Consider the following 25,214-nt stretch of genomic DNA (forward strand, 5'->3'; position numbering starts at 1 on the left):
GGCAAAGAATATACAAATCAATTTTCACTGCAAAGTAAAGGAGCTGTTGCAGTGGAGGATTACTGGACTGAATGTCAATATTATGACATAGTATGAGTGTGTTTCATGTTTGGTAATTGCAATCATTGTTGCTTTTGTTGTGGTCATCCATGTACAATGCTTGGTGTCAGTCTATTTATCTCTTGTAAAAATAAAATACAGTGTGTGTGAAAAAAAAAAGAAAGTTTCCAGTTCAATAAAGATGTTTAAAAAAAATAAATAAATAAAAAGTAAAAAAAAAAAAAAAAAAAAATGTTTCCAGGAAACAGATCTAGAATGATGGAAATTGGATTTATTTTGTGACCTGGTTATACACAAAGGCAGTGATAGTTTCTCTATTGGTAGAAAATGGTAGACAATGCTGGTAGTTCACAGCCTAAGTGGCAAAGGGATTATGAAATTTATCACCTGAAACTCATGAAATGAATTACTATTTAAGGCAAGGATATGAACTACCAAGTATCTGGTTACATAAATAAGAATATCAAGAACAGTGAGGTGGGCTGAATATATATGACTGCCCTGGAAAGTGTAGAGAAAGAAAATGACAAGCTTCGTTCTTTTAATTCTCACTCAAGTTAATGTCAGGAAACTCGATTTTCTACAATTGCACTAAAATAATATCTACCATAGCTGTATAACTAATGTACCTAAAAATCAGCTGCAAAGCTTGATGTTATAGGTTGCAGAATTACAACATAAATTGAATTCATGGCTTTCTAAGAGCTCTTATGTAAAAGTGAGGGCACCAATTGAGAAAAAATTGGATCTGAGAATTGGAATAGGGATATTTTGGTCAATTTGGATATATGTAATCACAATGATGATTCCTTCCTAAAAATTCCACTTGTCCTCAGAACCAGCCCATCTTCCTCTGTTCAAAAACACAAGCTTGTCCTTGCTTAAAAACCAAGTAAAGATCTCACCTGAAGCTGTTACCTTGCATGAGAATATTGATTTTCCTCAAGACCCACCTTCATCACTCCTCATCGCCTACAGGACTCAAGGAATGAATACATATTGTTATTTTACATGCTAAAAGAATTGCAGGATTAGGCTAATTTACATCAAAGGAAACCAGATGAATATGTGTGGGAATAAATTCTAGGGGTGTTAGATCAGGACAAGAGTAACACAAAATAAGACTGGGTCAAATGTATTGACATGAGTGCATTTAATGGATATTCTAGATTTAGTGTGTTAGCTAGAACAGCTGGGAATTGTTCTAAAACTGTGCTTGGTAAGTTGACTGCAACCCGAAATCAGTGGAACTACAGTAAATGTAGAAGCCAGGACTTCTTTGGTATAAGGTAGAGGAAGAAATCCAACGTCTTAAGAGATATAGGGAAATTGCAATGGATTTATCACATGTGACACTGCCTCATCCTCCCTCTACTATTTCCCTGGAGAGCTCAAAGGACACTTCCTTCATCAAAAAACCTGAGAAACAGATTAGTGAAGGGGACACCAGACTCATTAAAAAGCTCCACAGTCCTCTGTAGAAAGGTTTGATGGTGTAGATGCCTCCCTAATTTCAATGGAGATAATGATATCCTGGAGTGGTAGGGGTCAAGTGGCAGCACTAGCTAATGAAGACAAACGGGCATATTTACTCAAATAATGCAACACGGTCAGAATGGTAGTCATATCCTAGCTCCACAGGGGTCTTTGGTGGAAACAAATTCATTTTAATATCTCTAGGGTTGAAAGAGAGGCCTTGCTTGATATGGATAGCTGAAACAATTTCAAGCCTGGTAAACCAAATCTGGGAACCAAAAATCATGCTTTTCACCCAGTTCCAAGATCTGAGATAGTTCACAGAGTCAGAGCCTCTTGATTAAACGCAAGAACAGGTGTCCCTAAGGAAAGACTCTACATCCCTGCTACAAGTATGCACTGCAAATCTTTTACCAAAACTTCCCCTAGAGACCTATAGCCATTTATCAAGATGCCTGTGTACAAAGGAAAGGGAACTAGACTCCAGACTTTGGGGGGATTACTAGATATTCTCTAAGAGTAGTTACATCCCTAGAAAGCCCAAACATCACTATTGCCCACCAATAAGAGCAAGACCTTATGAGAGCCTACCATGAGACCCAACACAGTGAGTCTAAACCATCTTTAATTGAGGGTGATATCCGAGGGCCTTGGCTTATGTGGAAATCTCTAATTCAACTCCCCATGGTCCCTTGTATGTGTCCAAATTGTGTCCCTTGCCCCTATACAACTGTGGAAATATAGGCCCCAAATCACTGAGGATTGGCAGAAGCCAAAGATAGTCACTGGCTTCAGCAAGCTCACATTTCCAAATTTGTGTTTTCACTTTTTTTTTTTCCTTCTGAGGATTTCATTTACTTTTTTTGAAAACCCAGTGCATGTATTTAAAAATATGGTTTATTTTCGTAATTTTATCAGGACTTCTTATTTTACAAAAAGGGAGTTATAAAATCTAGTTTGCCATATTGAAAGAAACAAAATTCTCTATCATAGTATTAACAGCATTTAGTATACTTGATTTTGTGCCATAAACAGATTAGATAGATAGATAGATAGATAGATAGACAGAGATATTTTCCATTCTACTGAATGCTAAGTTCCTTGCAAGCCAGTGACTGTCACATTTATCCTTTCATGAGTTCAGTTTAACAAACACACAATGAATGCTTAGTTCATGTTCAGCACTGTGCTGGGTGCTAGGGAGCAAGCCTGGGGTTCCTGATTTTCATGTTTAAATAAGGTTGACTCTCCAGCCAGTGCCTCTATTCTAGTTAGATCAGTCTTTACTGGCTGCTGAAACATTGCATGCTCATTCTGTGTTTTTGCCTATGCTGTTTTTCTCTACCTGGAATGCCTTCTTCTCTACCCCTTTCCTAGCCTATTCCTACTTGCTTTTTTTTTTTAAATTAATTAATTAATTTATTTATTTTTGGCTGTGTTGGGTCTTCGTTTCTGTGCAAGGGCTCTCTTCAGCTGCGGCGAGCGGGGGCCACTCTTCATCGCGGTGTGTGGGCCTCTCACTGTCGCGGCCTCTCCCGCTGCGGAGCACAGGCTCCAGACGCGCAGGCTCAGCAGTTGTGGCTCACGGGCTTAGTTGCTCCTCGGCATGTGGGATCCTCCCAGACCAGGGCTCGAAACCGTGTCCCCTGCATTGGCAGGCAGACTCCCAACCACTGCGCCACCAGGGAAGCCCCCCCACCTGCTTTTTTTTTTTAATTATTTTTTATTTTTTTAAACATCTTTATTGAAGTATAATTGCTTTACAATGGTGTGTTAGTTTCTGCTTTATAACAAAGTGAATCAGTTATACATATACATATGTTCCCATATCTCTTCCCTCTTGCATCTCCTACCTGCTTTTAAAGGGTATTAAACCTCACCATATTCATGAATCTTACTTAATATTGAATAATAGAGAAGCTCTGTTTTTCCTCTGCCTTTCAATATGCTGCTTTTGCTGACCAATTTAAGATTTGAGTACTTATTTCCTTATGTGGTTTAATATTGCCAACCACCCTGTCTCCAATCCACCGCTAGATTTCAAGCTGCCTGAAGATGAAGGCTGAATCGTATACCTTCCTTGTATTCTCTACGGCTCATTGCACAATCACTGGCTACATGGAAAGTGCTCAATAAATATTGAATAATTGAAGAGGAACTCAATAAACAACAATTGCTTAATTGACTAGCTCCACCAATAAATCTTGCTTTGAACAGAAGCAGAGCCAGTGAAGATGCTCAAAAGGCAGGCTGGTTCATTGTTACTCTGGACAGTGAAACTCTCCATGAAAATAAGAGCTGGTAGAAGAGGGCTGGAGAGTTGGCCTGTCCTGACTCCTGCAAGGTCTCTGAGTCACTGAGAGCATAGATGTGTGATTCAAATCCCAGGTTCACTACTTTCCAAGCATTTGAACTTGGGCAAGCTGCTTAACTTCTCTAAGCCCCAGCTGCATCATCTTTAACCTGGAAGACTTAGCACCTACCTCTCATGGTCACTGTGAGTTTGCAATGAGAATGACGCACATAAAGCATTTAGCACAGTGTCTGGGCCATTATAAGTGCTCAATACATGTTCATTGATTTTAGCTGTGGATTGATCCTGAGGAGTGGACAGAAAGAGACACAATGAGAAAACTTTCATTTTGTACTGGTAATACCTTCCACTTTCGTATTTTACAGCATTGCACCATTTTAATCCAATCATGTTCGTGTGAGGGAGTTAAGAATTAAAGGAACTTGTGCAAGTGAGTGAGTGGCAGAGTCATTTGGAAACTGTCAACTCCTAATACGGGTCCCTTCCTCCATCCACATCCGTACAGTGGGATGGGCCCAGGGAAGAAATATAGATTTCACTTATGCATCTCATCATTCCACAAATACACAGTGAGAACCTATGCATACCAGGTGCCGTGCTGGGCAGCAGGATTACAGTTGTGAACTAGGTATCCAAGGTTTCTGCTTTAGGGTCTAAATGCACAGCCAAAGAGCATGACAGGCCCTTACACACCATTGAAGGTATGTCTCCAGGAACTAAGAAGCTCATCAGAGCCCCTCACCCAGTCTGCAGGGAGAGGCTGTCAGGAAAACTCCAAGGAAGTGACATTTGGTATGAGACCAAATAGATGAGATGAAGGTGGCAATTTTATCCCCCACAGCAGTTGGCATTTGAGTGGAAGATAGAGAAGACAGAGTCTCCATGGCGGCTTTCAGACCCAGGCCCATTGGCACTGAGCAGGAGGCATGGACATCCTGTCTATGCCTCCTGCTAGGCAGACTCAGGATGTCAGCAGCACAAAGCAGCACCTTCACTCAGGGTCTCTGAGTCCCTGCTCTCTCCTTCCCATATCACCCCACTGCCTCCTGAGAGAAAGAGAACAAAAAGCTATTGTCTCCCCACTCTATGTTTCATGGGGGAGAAAAAGAGAGAAGGTGACTTCTGGATCTCTTACTTGAGACAGAGTGTTGCCATGGAAACAACCTTTCCCCTGGGATTGCTTGGACTGGCAGGAAGTGACAACCAGAGCTGGGGACATTGGCTGGAGAGGTCATGAAGGTCCGTGAGAGGTGCCTTCCCACCTGGCTGCTTCCTCCACTATTTAGCCCTTGCAGCAGTCTCTCCTATCAACCCACACCCATCCTCTCTCCACATAAACAGCTCCCTCACTTATCTTTCCAGTTCTGAATGAGAAACATTGGCAAATCACCTGTCCACAGCTTTTCACCTAGATTTGTCTCATTCAATCCTCTCAACAAACTTGGAAGTCATTCATTTATTCATCCAAAAAACATGTATCAAGAACCAACTGTATACCAGGTGTAAGATTTATTGTGCTACTGTCATTTTATGAATGAAGAAATTGAGACTCAGGAAGGTTAAGTGACCTACCCTGGGTGACATACTGAGAAAATGATAGAGTAAATGAATAAATGGCAGGGCTCAAGTCAGCCGACCTGACTTTAAACCAGTTTGGAAAACACCAGAATTCAGTAATCTTTGGGTTATTCCATTTTGTAGTACATATAAAGACAGAATAAATCTTGGACATGCAAAGCAAATAGTGGCTAAGCTGTTACATCAAAGAATGCATTGGCAAATTCCATTCCTTCTGTGTTGAGCCTATTGGAATCCAAAAACCAAACCAAACAAAAACATGAATTCAAGTCCTTTGTCTTTTCTTCAATGCTTACTCCTATCTCCCTTTCCAAGAAAAGCTCTAATACTTATTTACACAGAGGTGTATGTGGCAAAAATAGCTTAAAATGCTACCCTACCCATGGATGAGAATGGTAAGCAGGGGTGGGGCTGAAATCCCATCTGTTACTGGGCCCACAGAAGAGGTCTGTTTTTGCAAAGTCAGCTGGAATGGAAAGCACCTGTTCAGTCTTAGGCATGGTAGAAATTTGAGTGGAGGGGTGTAATGAGAAACCCATACTCCGTGATGTGTTGGAAGCAAGAGAAGGTGAAAGATCTTGAATGCAATGATGTCACAAAGCCAGACAGAGAAACCAGACTTTGGGGATTAATGCAGACTGTGTTGTCACATTCTCTCCTTCTCCACCTCCCCTCCCAGGAGCATGGAGATGAGGAAATTACTAGGAAAGCAGCAAGTAGTATTCTGATGGAATCAGAGGGAAGGCTCCTCTGACCCGCTCTCCCACATAGGGGACATGGTCCCAGAGCTTAATCTGCCGCTTCTTGATTGTGTGTTTTTGGGAAAATTATTCTCTAGCAACACTTTTCTCATCTGCAAAATGAGTGTAATAATATCAGACTTGCAGAGTCTGTGTGAGAGGGAAACCCACCACCTGTGTGATGTGGGAGGAGCCTGAGCCTTAGAGTACGGTAGGATTTGGGATGAAGACCCCTGTTCCTGAGCCTCTAAACACTCAGCTATGCAATCATCTGAAAGGCACCACTTCTCCAGAGCCTCAGCATCCTCACTCTTCAGATGAGAAAAGTAACAAACATGTGCCTTGTTCGAATCAAAGGAGATAACAAGTAAAAGTAAACGTGCTATCAAACTATAAAGTCCTATTCAAATGGAAAGACCCGTCATCGCCTCTCTCCTAAATGAGACATTGTGTAGCATGAATACCTATAATCCAGGTGCTCTTAGCCTCCAGCATGTCCCACCAGTGCCCGTGCTGGGGGGCTACAAAGGAGTGGAAGGTGTGGGTCCCTCCCAACAGGAGAAGAGCCCCGAGGTAACTGGCAAGCAGGATGTGGGGAACATTTTAGACTACACTATCTCAGTGACAGGTTGAGGCGAGGAGAAGGTGTGAGATGCAGGAAAAGAAGCGTGGATGAGGCCAGTCATGGGGTTTCCTGGTGGAGCTGATGCGTGATGGGCAGTCAGGGTGTCCTGGCCTGAATGCGTCCAAAGGCAGACAAGGATTGGGAAATGTAGTTTGTTTGGGAGATGTTCCCAGGAAGCACAAGGGAGGGAGTAGAACTGGAAGACAGAGAAGGGAGCAAGGCAAGTACAGGGTGAACTACTGTGCAGGTCACAATCATGGGGCCCCCCCTAAGAAACTGAGGGTTGAAGAAGCTGTGGGAATCCATTGATTCCCATCTGCATAGATTAGGCATTGCTTCCAAGCATTCACTCCCGGACACTTTTCACTTTTGAGCCAAGCATATTCCCTTGGCCAGAGGAAGTTCTCAGGCAGACACACAGAAACACACCTGTGGGTATGTGGGCCAAGGGGATATGGGTGGGACCCCAAAAGCATCTGCCAGCTTCAGGAGAGAAGAGCCAGGGGCACTCCAGGCTGAAGGGCCAGCATAAACAAAGGCAGGGGAGAGGAGTGAACACTGTCATATGGGACCCATTGTCACTGTCTAGAAACCCAACATGAGGATATGTAGTTTGACACTGGTGTGTAATTATGTCTCGGAAGTGTCAGCAGTCAACTCTAGCTAATATCCCGGGTCAACTTAGCCATTGGACACTACAGGCACAGTATTTAGGACCTAGTATAATGGTACTTTTAGGGGCCCATGCAAATGTTTTCATTCCTTTTAAAATCAGAAGAAAAGCATGGATCATATTCATATACCAACACAGTTGTAAAATATGGTTCTTAATATTATTTTATGGAGAAAGGAGTCTATGAAGGTAAAAGTGCCTATATGACCCAAGACAGTCATAATGTGATCCTGCCAATGGTTGTAACAAGCAAACCTTAAAGTTTCATTGTCTTAACAAAGCCGAGGTTTATTTCCCAGACACAGCAGGGCTGCCATCTTCTACATATGGCTTCCATGGTACCCCAGCTGTCAGCATTCAGGCGACAGATGAGGATGAACCAGGGAGGATTGCACATGGGAGTTTTCACAGCCAGGCCCAAGTGATGGACACCTCTTCCACCCACATTCCATAGGCTGGACGTCAATCACATGGCCACACCCAACTGCAAGGTTTACTGGGAAATGTGATCCCTTTGTAGGCCTGGGAGAAGAGGAACGGGTTTAGCGAGGAGTTAGCCAGGCTTTATACAGAGGAAAAGTGTATTTGAAGTGAGGACTATCCAGGTTAGTCCCAAAGAGAGCCAAAGAGACACCGCATGGAGCAAACCTTGAGATCTTGTTCCCTGACTATGGAAAGGCAGCCAGGTCAGGGCGAGGATATTAGAGGCAGTGCCATTGCAAAATTGAACTGTTCTGCTCCAGTTCCCTCCATGTCCAATTGAGAACGCCCAGAAGTTGTCCCCTGCCCACTGCTGTGAAGGTTTTATTTAAAGCACAAACACTGCAGCTCTTTTCTCCACTAAAAAACTTAGTCATCCCCTCTCAGCAGTTGGAAGGGTTCACCACTCACTTCTCCCCACAGGGCCCACCAGCACCCAGTGACTCAGTCTCATCATGACTGACACAGTCAGCATTCGTATTTTCTTTGTCACTTTGCACTCTGTCACTTTCCCGGCTCTGCTGGTATATAACGGGTTTTTTCATGACTTTAATTTCTCATCCTCAGTCTATAGCTCTGTGAAACCATAGCAGAGGTCATGTTACCAGGGCGCATGCAGAAGCCAAGTTTGAATGACTTGCTCAGGGTCGCCCAGCTCCAGGGTCCTGCAGATGACGTCACACATCCACCAAGGTTACTATACTCTCTTTAGACCCTCTTGTCCTTCCCCAAGGAGGAACCTCCTCTATACTTATCACCTACGAGTTTTCACTCACTTGTCACACTGGGAGAAATTACACTTCTCTGAATGATAAGCCTGTGCATCCATGTGCATTAAAACGAAGTGGAGGTCAGGGAGATGGCTGTGCATCGCTGAGGAGTAAGCAAGGCTGGGCTAGGCTGGGCTGGGCTGAGCAGAGCTCAGCTGCCAAATTCTACTTCAACAATGGCAGATCTACAGGGAATTTCTGCAGAATTAGATATATTGCTGGACGTGAATAATTAAGGATTCTGCTGTGGTCAGGTAGATTAATGTCCCTCTGAAAGCTCTGAATCAATGTTGGAAGGGAAAAAATAAAAGACGTACATAATTTAAAAAAACTCTCAGAAAGTTTGCTTGACATGATGACATTACTGATTTTTTTATGATCTTCTCAAATATACTCTATAATCGTCATTAATTTAGTATCGTTAATAGCTCATCCTTCAAATGTCAGGCAAGAGCCAAAGCTGAAAAATAGAAATGCTTAGGGCTGGAAAAAGTCCAGGGAGGAGGGGGAAGCTCCAGGACCATGAAGACCTTGGCTGCTTCTAGCTTCGTCCCAACTCCCAGCCAGGCTCTCTGTTGCTGTGGCCTCTCTCCCTTGGGTTCCTTTTTTTTGTGGTTCATACAGATGGTCAAAGCTGACCCATTCTGGACATCGGTTGCCTTGGCATTGGCCGGCTTTATGCGTGCATGAAGTGGCCAGGATCCAGTGTGGGAGGACTTTGGGGTGCTCCAATAAGTCTGTCCTAAAAAACAAATACCTCCTTATGGTGACTGATCTTCAAGTGTTCATGATCAGGTTAAGCACCCTGTTGGATTAAGTGTTGCCCTCTCACAGCAAGGTCACTTTTAAAATGCAGCTGCCTCTGGAAGGAACATACACTAATAGTATTAGTAAGGAATGTTTACAGAGCGCTTACAATGTGCCAGGCACTATTCTAAGTATTTTATATGCATTAGCTCATTTAATCCTCACAGCAACCAAGATTATTATTATTCCCAATTCTATGTATAAGAATACAGAGACAGAGGTACTAAGTAACTTGCTTGAGGTCATAACAGCTAGTAAGTACTGGAACTAGGACTCAAACCAGGTCTGATGCTAGTAAACTATATCTTTTCTCTCTCTCTCTCTCTCTCTCTCTCTCTCTCTCTCTCTATATATATATATATATATATATATATGTTATATATATCTCCATATATATGTACACAATGTGTGTGTATTTCAGGATTCTGATATGGTCAGGAAGATTAACCTCCTATATATATGTGTGTGTGTGTGTATATACACACATATATTTTTTATATGTATGCCATATATATGTATATGTATATGTGTGTGTCTATATATATATACTCTTGCTAAGTTCCTGATGTATTAATTCAGTGGGTTTCTCTGCAAAGTAGAAAGCACTCAGCTCTTCCAGAAGGAAGGGGAGCTGAGGTGGCCGGGGGTAGGTGGTGGAGCTGTGAGGGGGTACAGAAGGTGTTTTTAGACAGAGGTGCAGAATACGGTCCCTTTCTCTGACAATAGCCAGCCAGCTCCATCTCTTCTAAAAGACTCTGGGAGTGTTCCCCTTGTTGCCTTACTGGGTCCCATGTTGGGATGGAGCCTGCCCTTCACACTTTCCAGATGGCTCTGCATTCTGACTCTAGCGTCTAGAAAAGCACGTCTCATGGATAACTGTTGGTAATAGAATTTAGAAGTTTAGGTTCTCCAAAGACTAGGGGAGACCAAAAAAGGTCAAAAGTCCAAATATTTAGACCTGAACAGGACCTGCCACTAGGGAGCAAAGGTGGAGCGTGGTGGGGACAGAATCTTTAATGAGAGACAGCATGGAAAACAGTGCCTGCTGGAAATCAGAAACCCTGGGGTTGAGTAGATGATGTTGGACAAGCTTTCTCTCTAGACCTCAGTTTTTGCCTCATGAAATGAGAGGATGGCCATTGAGGCCTCTGGCTGGCTTGTGTTCCTATGACATGGATCTTCCCACCCCCAGCGCCCCCAGGAGCCTGTGGCTGAAGTGCGGTGCTGTCCAAGGAAGGCAGGGTGGGAAGCAGTGTCCTCGGGCATCCGCTCCTCAGCACAACCTGTCGCACCCATGGGACGCCAAGTAGTTCCTCAAAAGACCACAGTATCACACCCTCCTGGGGACAAATTCAGAGATAGTCCTTAAGAGAAGGGATGGCTAATCTCACATTGAGTCCAAATACAGATTTGATTTACCAAGTCAGTACAGTTGCTCAGGGGAGAAAAACATCCTGAGTTGTTTGACTGATCTAATGAGTCTTCGTTAGAAATGAGCAAGCTGGTTGCCCATATAGACACAGGCTGAGCCAGCAGAGGATAGTTTGCTCAGCTGCCTGCAGAAGGGGCTGGATGCCTTCACAAATCACAGTGTACAAGCATGAGAGCATGCGTGCATGCGCGCACGCACACACACACACACTCACACACACGCACAGTCTCTCACTATTAAATTAACCAAGTTGGATCTCAGCTATGGGAAATCTGCATTTTAACATTACGTAAGTAATTAATAGCCAAGGCACTTAGTTCACTTTGCTTTTATTGGCTTTGCCATAGATACAGATTGGAAAGGGGTGTCCTTTCTTCCAGCCAGCGAGCTGTCTCCTACCCACCCACCTCCTAAGGATGAATATGTTTGTCTCATTTGCATCTGATTATTAGTGCATTGAAGCTACAGTCACGTAGATCCTCTTTATATTCACTGGAAATTAAGTTACAAATTTTTCCTATGTTGTAATTTATGTTCTGGTTGGAGCCAATTGTTTTTTTGCATTCTGGCAAATATCACAGTCTCTAAGACTTAATGAATTCATGAGCATTGATTCCTAGGGGGAGTAGCATGCAGAGTATATTGGAAAATACAGAAGCTCAGCCTAATGTCAAAATGTTTTACCTTCTCCCACCCAAGCCTTACACACACTTGGAAAATTCTTGTGCACTCCAGGCAGCTGATCTCTGCAGGCACCTGTCTAGACAGCCTAGTGAAGTGGAGTGTTCGAGGGGCACCTGCAGAAAGCTATGCCTTTTGAATGCATTAAGTGATGGATACCATAGGAACTAGATATTTTATGTAATCTATTATTTTAGGAAAAAATAAGGAATCAGTGTCAGCCCCCACCCTGGCTATTCCTTAATTCCTCAAAAGTGGTACCACTGCCTCTGCCAGTACCAGAAGTCACAGATTCACAGCCTCCTGATCTGTTTTGTTTGGGTGAGATATATATATATATATATATATATATATATATATATATATATATATATATATATAGCCAACATTTCACTATTTGGAGATGTCATAAAACAAAATCCAGATTTTGACTTCCTTCAAAAAATCTGAAGGTCTGACAGCACTGAGTTGACATTAAACCTGACAGCAATTTAGGGATGTTGGGAAGTAGTTCCCTTTAATCAGGTCAGGGGGATACTCTGCAATTTTCCACAGTCCTCACCACTTCTGGATGGAGGCCCAACATGATTTGCCATTCTTTAAAATCACACATATGCTCTTGTTTTTCTTGTGGGAGAGAAATATATCTGTCTACTACAAAATCTCTTAAAAGTAGGAAAATAAAAATAGACCTGGAGACCTAATATTTCAATAAAAGGGAAGAACATATTTCTTAGAGCAGGTAAAACTATGTTTCTGCTTATTTTCCAAAGGGAGTGCTCTTACAGATTTTTCTTAAACCTGGCCTGCCTTACTCGATTTTGATACTTGCCTTTACCCTGGAGGCATTTGAATTTGAGACCCTTGACTCACATCTCAGCATTGGAGGTTCTTAGGAAAACCCTGACATGAAGCAGGCCTTTTCACCCTGACGTGGCTCCCCCATATGGGGGTGCTCAGTGTCAGACACCCTTTCAAACCCAGGGGCTGGGCCCTCCCATCCCTGGGCCTTCCCTCCCCTGGACCCTCCCTCTCCTGATACTCACAGCCTGCTCTGACAACTCCCACTTCCCTAAGTCCTGAAGCTCAATGCTGGGCATCAGCTTAAGAGCTGGGATCCTACTGTCTGTAGAGGGACCCTCCAGAGGTAACAACTTCTGGGCCTCATCCCCAAGTGTCTCGGTAACACCATTTGATTGGTACCCATCACAGTCTTCCTATTGAAGACGACTGTGTGCTTATAATCAGGATCATTCCTGAGTTACATAGCCTGTCCAAACTCTTAGCCTGTACAACCCTCCACCCCCTACTTCTGCTGGGCATTACCCCAAAAAGGATGAGGGGATGAAATCCATTGGGAAAAGAAGGGCAGTGTCCTAGAGCTTGAAGAAAGTGTCACAATCAATCACCTCAGATAAGAGAGGTAACCGGTGTGGGGCTTTTCACAGGTGGGCCGAGGAGCTCTGGCTTTGTCCACTGTCTGTCATCTCTTTTTGTTCATACAAACAACATGCATAAGCATTTCCAAAAAGACCACAGGCTGCCTTTGAACCTCAAGTTACAAGGCCCACCTGGTCAATAAGGCTATTGTGCTAGAAAGATGGATGGAGTCCAGGGAAGTTTCACATCTCACCAGACTCGGAGTGTTTATGAGGGACCAAAGTGCTGACAAGCATCTTCCCACTTTTTTTTTTTTTTTCATCTTTCAAGGAGTTTGTGGATGAACTAAAGGGTGCATGTTTAGACCCAAGATGACAGCCTTCCTCTGGGTGGTTGAGAGTCCGAACCTGAAGCCCAAAGAGAGGTGATCTCCTAGAAGGACAGGTATTCTCAGTTCCTGGGGATGCACACCTCCTTGCTGTGCTCTCGTTCTGTTCCCACCCAAACATCACAGCAGACACCAGCAGTAGCTGCCATGACTCCTGAAGTGGAGGGTGTGTGCCGCACAGAGTCATCATAGGATATTTTGAGAAAGAAACCTGTCAAGACATAATATTTCACTCATCTCAACCTGGAGCACTGTGGGAAGGAATCTGTGCTGTGAGTGAGCATCCCTGCCTCTTCCTGTCTGGCACCATTTCATCAGGAGCAGCAATTCCAGAGACTAATCCTGGGGAAATCGCAGTGTTACAGGTATGTCTCCCACCCAGCAGGTGTGGCATCCATCTGGCGTTCCAGATGAGGGTAAGCCATAGGACAATTCATTAAGTAGGTGGAGTTGGTATTGGCAACTACATCCTGACCAAGGATGACTAATTTCTTCTACCCCAGAACGTGAATCTAGACCCATACTAAGGGGAGTCCTGATCCTGGGTTAGAGTCTACAGAATGGCTGTCCCACAATGCCAACTCCATTCTTGCTCCTGGCTGCCCACACCTCTTGTCTGGGGCCTTTTACTCCCATCTCCTAGTTTGGCTTGTTTGTTTGTTTGTTTTTCTGATTTCTAACATTTGACCTTGTCTGTGTTATCTCCTTCATTTCTTTCCCTTATTGATTCCCCTGACATGTTTCTTTTTTTAAATTTTATATTGGAGCATAGTTGATTAACAATGTTGTGTTAGGTTCAGGTGTGCAGCAAAATGATTCAGTTATACATATACATGTATCTATTCTTTTTCAAATTCTTTTCCCATTTAGGTTATCACAGAATATTGAGCAGAGTTCCCTGTGCTATGTTTCTTTTCACCTACCTGTCACAGACATGTGAACTGGTTTTAGCCAACAAGGTGAAAGTTAACATCCATTAGCTGTGTTTCCAGGAAGGCTATTGTATTGTATATGTACATAAACACAAATATGTACATGCATACATAGATACAATAGCTGCCTCAGCTTGTAACAGAAAAGAACAAACCTGGCTCCTTATTGGATCTCTTCATTTAGCTATAATCTTTGTGTTCTGTTGCCTGTGCCTAGCCATGCTGGCTCTGCACTTTTGTAAAATAATGTTGCCTGTAGCCTGAAATATACAGGATAGCCTATTCTCAAGGCTCTGACCTTTAAATGCATAGCACTTTTCCAGCCATATAGAGACTAAAAAGTTGCAGAACAGAAAATAATAATTATCTTATTTGAGGTTTATTGGAACACTGTAACCAGACTTACCTGGACAGCTGCAAGAACAAAGGATTCCTGATCCAAGAAGTTTGCAACAACCAGCCACACCTCCTCCCATTTTCGTATAATGTAGAATTCTAACTCAGGTAAGATGGTTCTTTGGGACACTAGTCCACCATTTTCTTGGTCTGCTGGCTTTCCAAATAAAATTGCTATTCCTTGCCCTAACAACTGTTCTCTCAATGTATTGGTTTGTTGTGCAGCGAGCAGTATAAGCTTGGACTTGGTAACAAGCTGACAAATGTCTTTACCCTCACTCTTACCCCTTCTTCCTGACCAGAATGGACAAGATATGCCTAGGGATGTAGCATTCATGTTGTGGCATTTGAAGAAAGCCCCATGAGAAGGAGGGCAGGGCAGAATGATAAAAGGAGCCAGGTTCCTACTTGGCATTGTGGAGCTACTGAACCCAACCTAGATTGGCATCCTAGACTTCTTGTCAGTTGAAAAAAATAGTCTCTATTTTGTTAAGCTACTGCTGTTGGCTTTCTGTTACTTTCAGCTAAATTCAATCCTAATGAATGCAGAAGTCCTATACCTTTGTTCCCAAGTTTTGTCAGAAATCTTACCTCAGGTGTCTAATACTATGAGCTGAACGGTGTCTCCCCACCCCAACCCCACCCCTCCAAACTCATATGTTGAAGTCCTAACCCCCAATAACTCAGAATGTGACTGTATTTGGACATAGGGTTTTTAAAGAGGTAATTAAGTAAAAATGAAGTCATTAGAGTGGGCCCTAATCCACTATGATTGGTGTCCTTATGAAAAGGGGGAAACCTCGATGCAGACCTATGCGCAGAGGGAAGATGATGCAAAGAGACAGGGAGAAGAAGGCCATCTACAAGCCAAGGAGAGAGGCTTGGCACAGATTCCTCCCTCACAGCCCTCAGAAGAAACCAAACCTGCTGACACTTTGATCTTGGACTTCCAGCCTCCAGAGCTGTGAGAAATAAATTTCTATTGTTGAAGTCACCCAGTCTGTGGTACTTTGTTATGGCAGCCCTAGCCGACTAACACACAAATCTATATTCCCTTCCCATGGCATCTTGTCCTCTTTCAGTAAGGGGCTTAGCAGTTGGACCACTTGCATCTTCATCACCTGTAGTGCCAGTTAAAAATTGGGTGAGATTTAGGAATCTGTATTTTTACAAATTCCTCTGGTGATTCTTATGTGCATTATGGTTTGAGAACCAGTAGTTAAGTTCTTTAAGGTCTTACAGAACAAAAATAAAATAGAAGAGAGGTAAACACTCCACTGACAGGCTGGGGAGAGAGAGTATTGAGGGCAGGCAGGGTAGACTGAAGTGAGGCCAGGAGAGTGAGGTACCCCAGGGGAAGTGTATGAGCCAAGACCCTAAGTGGGGAAGTAATAGGTGTGTTTGGGGGTTATAATAATAAGAAGAAGAACCTCAACCAACATCTGTATAACAATTTGTAGCTTACACAGCAATTTTACTTTCATTATCTAGTATAATCCTCACTTAACAGGGGAGGTTAGAGGTGACCTGTAACCCTGTGTGGAAGTTAATATTTTATTCTCCTACCACAAGGTAAGACATGAAGTCTAGCTATTAGAAAGAGCAATGTGCAAGTTGTCAAGATCTCCATGGTTTTCTTGGGCAACCAGGAAGCCCAAATGTGAGAGCCACCTCATCTTGTGCCACAGTGCAGGAAGTTGTGTCCCCCTGGAGCACCACAGCTCTCTGCCTGCATCATCTATGGGCAGACAGGGGAGGAAGCAAAAGAGTGAAGGAATCAGAAAATGGTTCCTTGAGAGAGCCCTAGAGGGTAGAGGGAACATAGGACCAGGGAGGTTTTCTCCCTTCCATTTGTATTTTTAGGACCCACTTTCAAAGGAGGATCTCGGCTACTATGATGAAGTAGAGGTTATTAAGCAGGTAGTGCTGATGGGGAGAGATGGAGAGATAGCTCCAGGAGTTATCACTCATTCTATCCCACTAAGGAAGCTCTCTCTTCCTCCACTAACCTCACACCAGCCCTCTTGGGATTTGTTGGGTAGGGAAAGACTTCAGCCTAGAGATGAGCAGCCTTCCTTGACATTTATATGCAGCAGTGAAAAGGCAGTTGGAGAGTGATGGCTGAGTATGAGCAGCCTAATCACTGCGCCAAAGCCATGGCACTTAGGCAGGGTGGACCCCAGTACTGCTGGAGGATAAGTCTATCTGTCTTTCTATCTGTCTCTCCATCTATTGGTCTCTCTGTCTATCTGTCTATATGTATACCCTTGCCTCTTACCATAAGTATTTGAGGCTGCTTATAAAATGCCCACAATATAAAAGAATGAAATAAATAGTCAAGGGAGTTATTGGGTTAAGGAGACTATGAAAGGAAAATATGGGAGGAAAAGTAAAAGTAAGCATACAGACAGCCAGGTGCAAACCATAAGATCTGTTGCAATAGACAGCTCCAAAGCCTGGCTGGGTTCCCCAACAGCCAAAATAAAGACAGGATAAAACACAGTTATAAGAAGCAAACCATCCTTAATGGTAATAAATAAATAAATAAATAAATAAATAAATAAATAAATAAATAAATAAATAAAATAATACCAGTTGTAAGCAGAAAAGCAGAACAGGTTTTCTTGATGATGAGACCCAAGAGGAATATGTCCCATGGGTGTTCGTGAAGAAGACATCGTGTTGTAGAGGGAAACATTCTCAGCAATATCCCCAAAATGACATTTGCTGGACTATTAATCTGAGCCTCTCAATGATATAATGCGAAAGCACAGTACAGGAAAGGCAAAGCGGTCTGGATATGAAGAATTTTGATGGTGTTCTGAGCAAAAGCGAATATTTAGACTTCCTAGAACAGAGTCTTAAATGTGAGGGTGCACACATTTCTCATGTACCCTTTGAGAATCCATTGAAAATTTGTTCCCTGTATAGGTAAATGCATATATACATGAACTACAAAACTTTACATTTGATTTCACAAGGGGGTTACAGGCAGCTCACACTCCAATAGACTGTCCACAGACCATGAGTTAAGAGGTACTGAAAAATGAGAATTTCTTGCTCCTCTCACTGGAAAGGTGATGCTACAAAGACCATCTGAAATGTTGCTGGATTGACTTAATCCTGTGTTCCCTGCCACTATTTCATACACTCTTCACACAGTCTTTCTATGAGAATTTAGTTACCCAAATAGGATTCCCCTCTGGAAAAAGAAGAAGATATGTCTGAGATTTCCATGGTCTAGGTATAATTTTCCCTATTTCTCCCACTAAGGACAACTGAAAACCATGGCCATTATAAGACAACTTAAGTCAACTCTAAAAATGGAAAGAAAAAGTAAACTGTCTAGGGAACTGGGGACCCAAGGAACGATATGGTGGTGAGTTCCCTGGGTTTTCTTTTAACCTCATACACCACCAACTTGGAGCTGAAGAAACCAGCAACGTGGAAATACCCATGAGTGCAAAAATAAAAACAAAAACAAAAACCTCAAACAAAAACCTGCTCTCTTTAGCTAAACAGCCTGGAGAGGAATAACCTAGAAAGACAGAAAATTTTTAGACAATAGCTGCTCTACTCCAGCCAAACACTGCAGGAAAAAACTGTGGCCCCAACCCCTTCCATGCCAGCAAAAACAGTTGAGAGCCTAGACTTCTAACTTTGCTAGGATATATTGAGGTGCCCTAACTCCTCTGCTAGGATAGTGTCAGAGAAGGCCAAGTAGGGAGCTGAGACTTCATCTGAGCATTATCTGCCAAGAGGTAATAAGCTCCCCTCCACTTCCCACACTTAGTGTCAGTGCAGACCATGGTCAGAGCAGTAATGAGGTATTCCAACCCCTCCCAACCAGGGAGTAGAGGCCTAGCAGGGAGGGCAGCTCCCACTCCCACTCAGCTGGAAAAAGGAGTACCCTCCTTGAGTGTCAACAGAGGCCAACAGGGGAGCCTGGACTTCTACTTCCATCTGGCAGTAATAAGGTGGTATATCCCCCTTTCTCTGCCTGGATGGTATTAGAGGAAGCTAGCTAAAGCAGAAGGTTTAAATGAAATCCAGTGTCTTATAACATCATACCCCAAGTATCCAGGTTTGAGTAGAAAATCACTTGTCCTACCAAGAACTAGGAAGATCTTAAACTGAATAAAAACAAAAAGCAATCAATTTGCCAACACCAAATATGACAGAGATGGTAGAATTATCTGACAAAAATGTTAAAGCAGTCATCATAAAAATTCTTCAGTTAGCAACTATGAGTGTGCTTGAAACAAATGAAAAATAGAAAGTCTCAGCAAAAAGCTAAAATGAAAAATCAAATTGAAATTTTAGAACTAAAAACATAATCATTGAAATAAACTCAGTGAATGGGCTAAAAAGAGGAATGGAAGGGGCGGGGAAAGAACCCATGAATTGAAAGATAGAATGATAGAAATTACCCAATCTAAACAACAGAGAGAAAAAAATATATTGGAAGAAAAGAGAAAAGATACTAAAGGATTTGTGGGACTATAGCAATGATCTAACATTTATGTCATTGTAATTCTGGAAGGAGAGGAGAAAAAAGGCAAGGCTAAAAAAGTGCTCAAGATAATAGTGGCTGAACGTGACCCATATTTAGCATTAGACATAAACCTACAAATTTAAGAAGCCAGGTAATCCCTAAAGAAAAGAAACCCTTCTAAAAATCCATACTACAATACATCGTAGTTGAACTTCTTAAAACTAAGGACAAATCTTGAAAGCAGTGTGAGAGTAGCAGTCCCTTATCCAGAGAGGAAAAACTGTATAAATGACATGAGATTTCTCATGAGGAAGAAGCCAAAAGAAAGTGCCACATTTTCAAGTGCTGGGAAAAAACAAAACAAAATTGTTAACGTAGAATCCCACATCCAGCAAAAATATTCTTCAGGAATTAAGAGAAATCAAGACAGTTTTACTTCTCAGATGAAGTAAAACTAAGAGAACTTGGTGCCAGCAGTTCTATCTTACAATAATAGCCATGGAAAATTCTCTAAACAGAAAGGAAACGATGAAATAAGGAACAGAGTATCAGGAAAAAAGGACATGGTGAGCAAAAATATGGATAAATTCAATAGGCTTTCCTTCTCCTCTTGAGTTTTCTAAACTCTTTCTAAACTGATAGTTGAATAAACAATTATAGCACTGTCTGATGTAGTTCTACATGTATGTAGATAAAATACTTAATTATATTATTTAAAAAAGAGGTACAAGGATGTAAAGAGAGGTAAGGTTTCTTTATTTGAACTTATAAAATGGCCATGCCAGTAGACTGTGATGTTATGTCTACATAACCTAATACCTGGGACAACCACTGAAAAGCCTACACAAAGAGATACATTTAAAACACTATGGATAAATCACAGTGGAATTCTAAAAATGTTCAAATAAGAAGAAGCCAGAAATAACAAAATAGAAATGCAAACAAAGAAAACAAATAATAAAATTGAAGGCTTAAGGTCCAGCATACTAATAACTATACTGAATGTAAATGGTCTGAATATACCAATTAAAAGACAGAGATTGGCAAAGTGTATTAGAAATACGGCCCAGCTATATATTGTTTATAAAAACTCACCTCAGATATAACTACAAAAGACTGTTTTAGTCCATTCAGGTTGCAAACAGAGTGGACTAAACCAGAAATTTATTTCTCACAGTTCTCGAGGCTGAAGTCTGAGATCAGGGTGCCAGCAGGTCAGGTGAAGGCCCTCTTCTGGGTTGCAGAATTCTCACTGTATCCTGACATAGTGAAAGGGGCTAGGTAGCTCTGTGGAGTCTCTTTTATAAGAGCACTAATCCCTTTTATGAAGGATCCACACTCACAACCTAATCACCTCCCTAAGGCCTCACTTTTTAACACCATCACACTGGGCATTAGGATTCCAACATGAGATTTTGGGGGAACAGAAACATTCAGACCATAGCAAAGATGTACCGGTCCTACACATACATTTACCGAGAACATAGCTGCAAGATATGTGAAGCAAAAACTGATAGAACTGAAGGAGAAATAGACAAACCCACAATTATAGTTTGACATTTCAATACTTCTCTCTCAACAACTGATAGAAAAACTAGGTAGAAAATCAGCAGGGATGAAAAGGAACTGAACAATACCATCAATCAACAAGATCTAATTGATAGTAATATAAAACACTTCACCCAACACCTGTGGAACACACATTCTTTTCAAATTCTTGTGATACATATATCAATATGGACCAAATCCTGGGCCATAAATCAAACTTCAAATTTAAAAGAATTGGAATCATAGAGAGTGTGTTCTCCTACCATAATGTAACCAAACTAAAAATAAATAACAAAAAGATGAACAGAAAATTTTCAAACACTTGGAAAATAAATAATATACTTCCTAATAACCATGGGTCAAAGAGGAAGTGTCAAAGGAAATTTAAAAATACTATGAACTGAATAAAAATCAAAATACAACATATGAAAATTTGTGTGACACAGCTAAAACAGTGCTGAGAGGAAAATTTATAGCACTAAATACATACATTAAAAAATAGAGAAAAGTCTCAAATCAATAATTTAAGCTCCCATCTTAAGAATATAGAAAAAGGAAAGCTAAATAAACCCAAAGCAAGCACAAGGAAGAAAATAACAAAGAGTAGAAATCAATGAAATTAAAAACAGAAAAAAATAAAGAAAATCAATGAAACAAAGAGTTTATTCTCTGAAATTAGTAAATTGACAAATCTCTAGCAAGACAGTAAAAAAAAGGAGAATATTCAAAGTACTAATATCAGGAATTAAATATGGGATATCATTACAGGCCCTATAGACACACACATTCAAAGTAATAATAAGGGAATTCTATGAACAACTTTGCACACATCAGTATGATAATTTAGATGAAATGGACTGTTTACTCAAGAAACACAGACTACCATACAATATGAAATAGAATATTTGAATAGTCTATAACTATTAAGGGAATTAAATTCATAATTTAAAAACTCCTGAAAAAGAAATCTCCAGACCCAGATGGTTTTACTGGAGATTTCTACCAAGTGTATAAGGAATAATTAACATCAATTTAGTCCAAAAATAAAGAAGAGGAGGGAAGGCTTCTTCGTTCATTTTATTAAGCTAGTATTACATTGATATCAAAATCAGACAAAGACAATATGAAAGAAAGAAAGAAAGAAAGAAAAAAAGAAAGAAAGAAAGAAAGAAAGAAGAAAGAAAGAAAGAAAGGAAAGAATTAGAGAGGGAATGAAGAAAACTACAGACCAATATCCTTAATAACTTAGATGCCAAATCCTTAACAAAATATTAGCATACATAATTCAGGAATACATAAAAAAGAATTATATGCCATGGCCAAGTAGGGTTTATTCCAGGGATGCAAGATTGGTTCAGTATTCAAAAATTAACCTTACTAACCATCTAAAGAAGAAAAATCACATAAATAGATGTAGGACAAGCATTTGACAAAATTAAATGTCCATTTATAATGAAATCTCTCAGGAAATAGAAATAGAAGGAAACTTTCTCAACATTCATAGACAATCTCTATGAAAACCTACAGGTGATGTTATATTTAATGTTGAAAGATGGAATGTGTCTCACTAAGATTGGGAACAAAGCAAGGATGTTTACTGTTATCATTCTTATTCAACATAGCACTGGATATGCTAGCCATGTGATAAGGCAAGAAAAAGGAAGAAAAGATACACAGATCAGAAGAGAAGAAATAAAACTGGCCATATTTGCCTATGACATGATTGTCTACACAGTAAATCCCCAAGCTAACAAATAAAACAAGCAAACAAAAAAACTACAAAAAATACCTCACAGAACTAATAAGTGACTTCAGAAAAGTTTCAGGATGCAAGATGAACATACAAAAATTAATTTTATTTCTATATACTAGCAATAAAAACATTAATTACAAAATTAAAAATACAATATAAATTAAAGTCACTCAAAAAACATGAAACGAGTGTAAATCCAGAAAAAATATGTGTAGTACTTGTATGCAGAAAACTACAAAATGCTAATGAAATACATTTTTTAAATTCCTAAATAAATGGAGAGACACAGTGGTTATGGATTGGAAGACTCCACATCGAAAAAATTCTCCCTGAATTAATATACAGGTTTAATACAATTCTTATTAAAACCCTAGGAAGATCTTTTATAGTTATAGGTAAGATTATTCTAAAATGTATATGGGAAGGCAAAAGAGCTACATTAGCTAAAACAATTTGATAAAGAGAATAATACATTGAGAGGAATCGGTCGACTCAATTTGAAGACAATTATATAGGTATAGTAAGTCAAGACTGTGTGGATAAAGACACATAAATAAATGAAACAGAATAGAGAATGCAGAAATAGACCTACATAAGTACAGCCAACTGATCTTTAACAAAGGCACAAAAGAAATTCAATGGAGGAATGATCACTTTTACAACAAACATTGCTGGAGCAATTGTACACAGGCAAAAAAAAAAAAAAAAAAAAAAAAATGAACTTTGACCAAAGGTTCAAATCTTACACAAAAAATAATTTAAATGTATCATAGACTAAAATATGAAACAAAAACTATAAAACTTTTAGAAATAAAAATTTTAACATCTGTGAGATCTAAGTCTAGGCAAAAGTTCTTAGGCTTGACACCAAATGCACAATACATAAAAGGAAAAATTAGTAAACTGGATCTCGTCAAAATGAAAAACTTTTCATCTGTAATAGACCCTGTTAAGAGAGTGAAAAGATAAGTTATGTCAAATATGTCAATACTACCCAAAGTTATCTACAGATTTAATCCAATCCCTATCAAAAATCCCAGTGATACTCTTTAACAGAAATATGAAAAACTCATCTTAAAATTCATATGGAATTTCAAAGGACCTGAATAGTCAAAACAATCCTTAAAAAGAAGAAAAAAGCTGGAGGTCTCAAACTTTCTGATTTCAAAACTTACTACAAAGCTAAGGTAATCAAAACAGTCTGGAGCTGGCATAAAGATAGACATACTAACTTACAGGATAGAATAGACAGTGCAGAAGTAAACCATTGCATATATGGTCAATGATGTTCAATAAGGGCACCAAGCCTGTTCAGTGGGGAAAAGATAGCCTTCAACAAATGGTGCTGGGAAAACTGGGTATCTACACGCAAAAGAATGAAGCTCAACCCTTATACAAAAATTAACTCAATGGGATCCAGACCTAAATATAAGACTTAGAACTATAAAACTCTTGCAAGAAAACTCAAAACTTCATGACATTGGATTTGTTAATAATTTCTTGAATATGACACTAGAGACATAGAAAGAAAAAGAAAAAAAGAAGAATAGATGAATTGGACTTCATGAAAATTTAAAAATTTTGTGCATCCAAAGACACTATTGAGAGGATAAAAAGGTGACCCACAGAATGGGAGAAAATATTTGGAAATCATATATCTGATAAAAGATTAGTATCTAGAATATACAGAGAACTCTTAAAACTCAACAACAACAGCAAAAAGAAACCCACAAATAACCAATTCAAAACTGAGCAAAGAACTTGAATAGACATTTCTCCAAAGAAAATATACAAATGGTCAATAAGCATATGAAGAGATGCTCAACATTACTAATCATTAGGGAAATGCAAATCAAAATTACAATAAGATACCACCTCACACCTATCAGGATGACTATAATTTTTTTAAAAAAAGAAAATAACAAGTGTTGGAGAGTATGTGGAGAAATTGGAACCCTTGTGCACTGCTGGTGGGAATATAAAATGGTACAGCTTCTGGAAAAAAAAAAACTGTATGGCATTTCCTCAAAAAATTAAAAATAGAATTACTATATGAGCCAGCAATTTCACTGCTGGGAATATTCTCAAAATAATGGAAAGCAGTGTCTCAAGGAGACATTTGTACACCCATGTTCATAGCAGCATTATTCACAATAGCTAAAATGTGGAAGTAACCCAAGTGTCCATTCACTGGTAAATGGATAAACAAAATATGGTAAGTACAGAAAATGGAATATTACTCAGCCTTACAAAGGAAGGAAATTTCGACATATGTTACAACATGGTTAAACCTTGAGGACATTATGCTAAGTGAAATGCACAAATCACAAAAAACACAAATACTGTATGATTCCACTTATATGAGGCATTTAGACAGTCAAAACCATAGAGGCAGAAAGTAGAATGGTGGTTGCCAGGGGCTGGGGAGAGGGGAATAGTGAGTTATTATTTAATGGGTATAGAGTTTCAGTTTTGCAAGATGAAAAGAGTTCTGGAGACGGATGGTGGTGATGGTTGCACAACAATGTTAAATGTACCCAATACCACTGAACTATACACTTAAAAATGATTAAGATAATAAATTTTATATTATGTATATTTTATCAGAATAAAAAATTAGAGAAAAATTAACTCAAAATAGATCACAGACTTAAATGTAAAACTAAAATTATAAAACTTTTAGAAA

The sequence above is a fragment of the Eubalaena glacialis genome, chromosome 9, assembly GCF_028564815.1.
Source record: "Eubalaena glacialis isolate mEubGla1 chromosome 9, mEubGla1.1.hap2.+ XY, whole genome shotgun sequence".
Lineage (NCBI taxonomy): Eukaryota > Metazoa > Chordata > Mammalia > Artiodactyla > Balaenidae > Eubalaena > Eubalaena glacialis.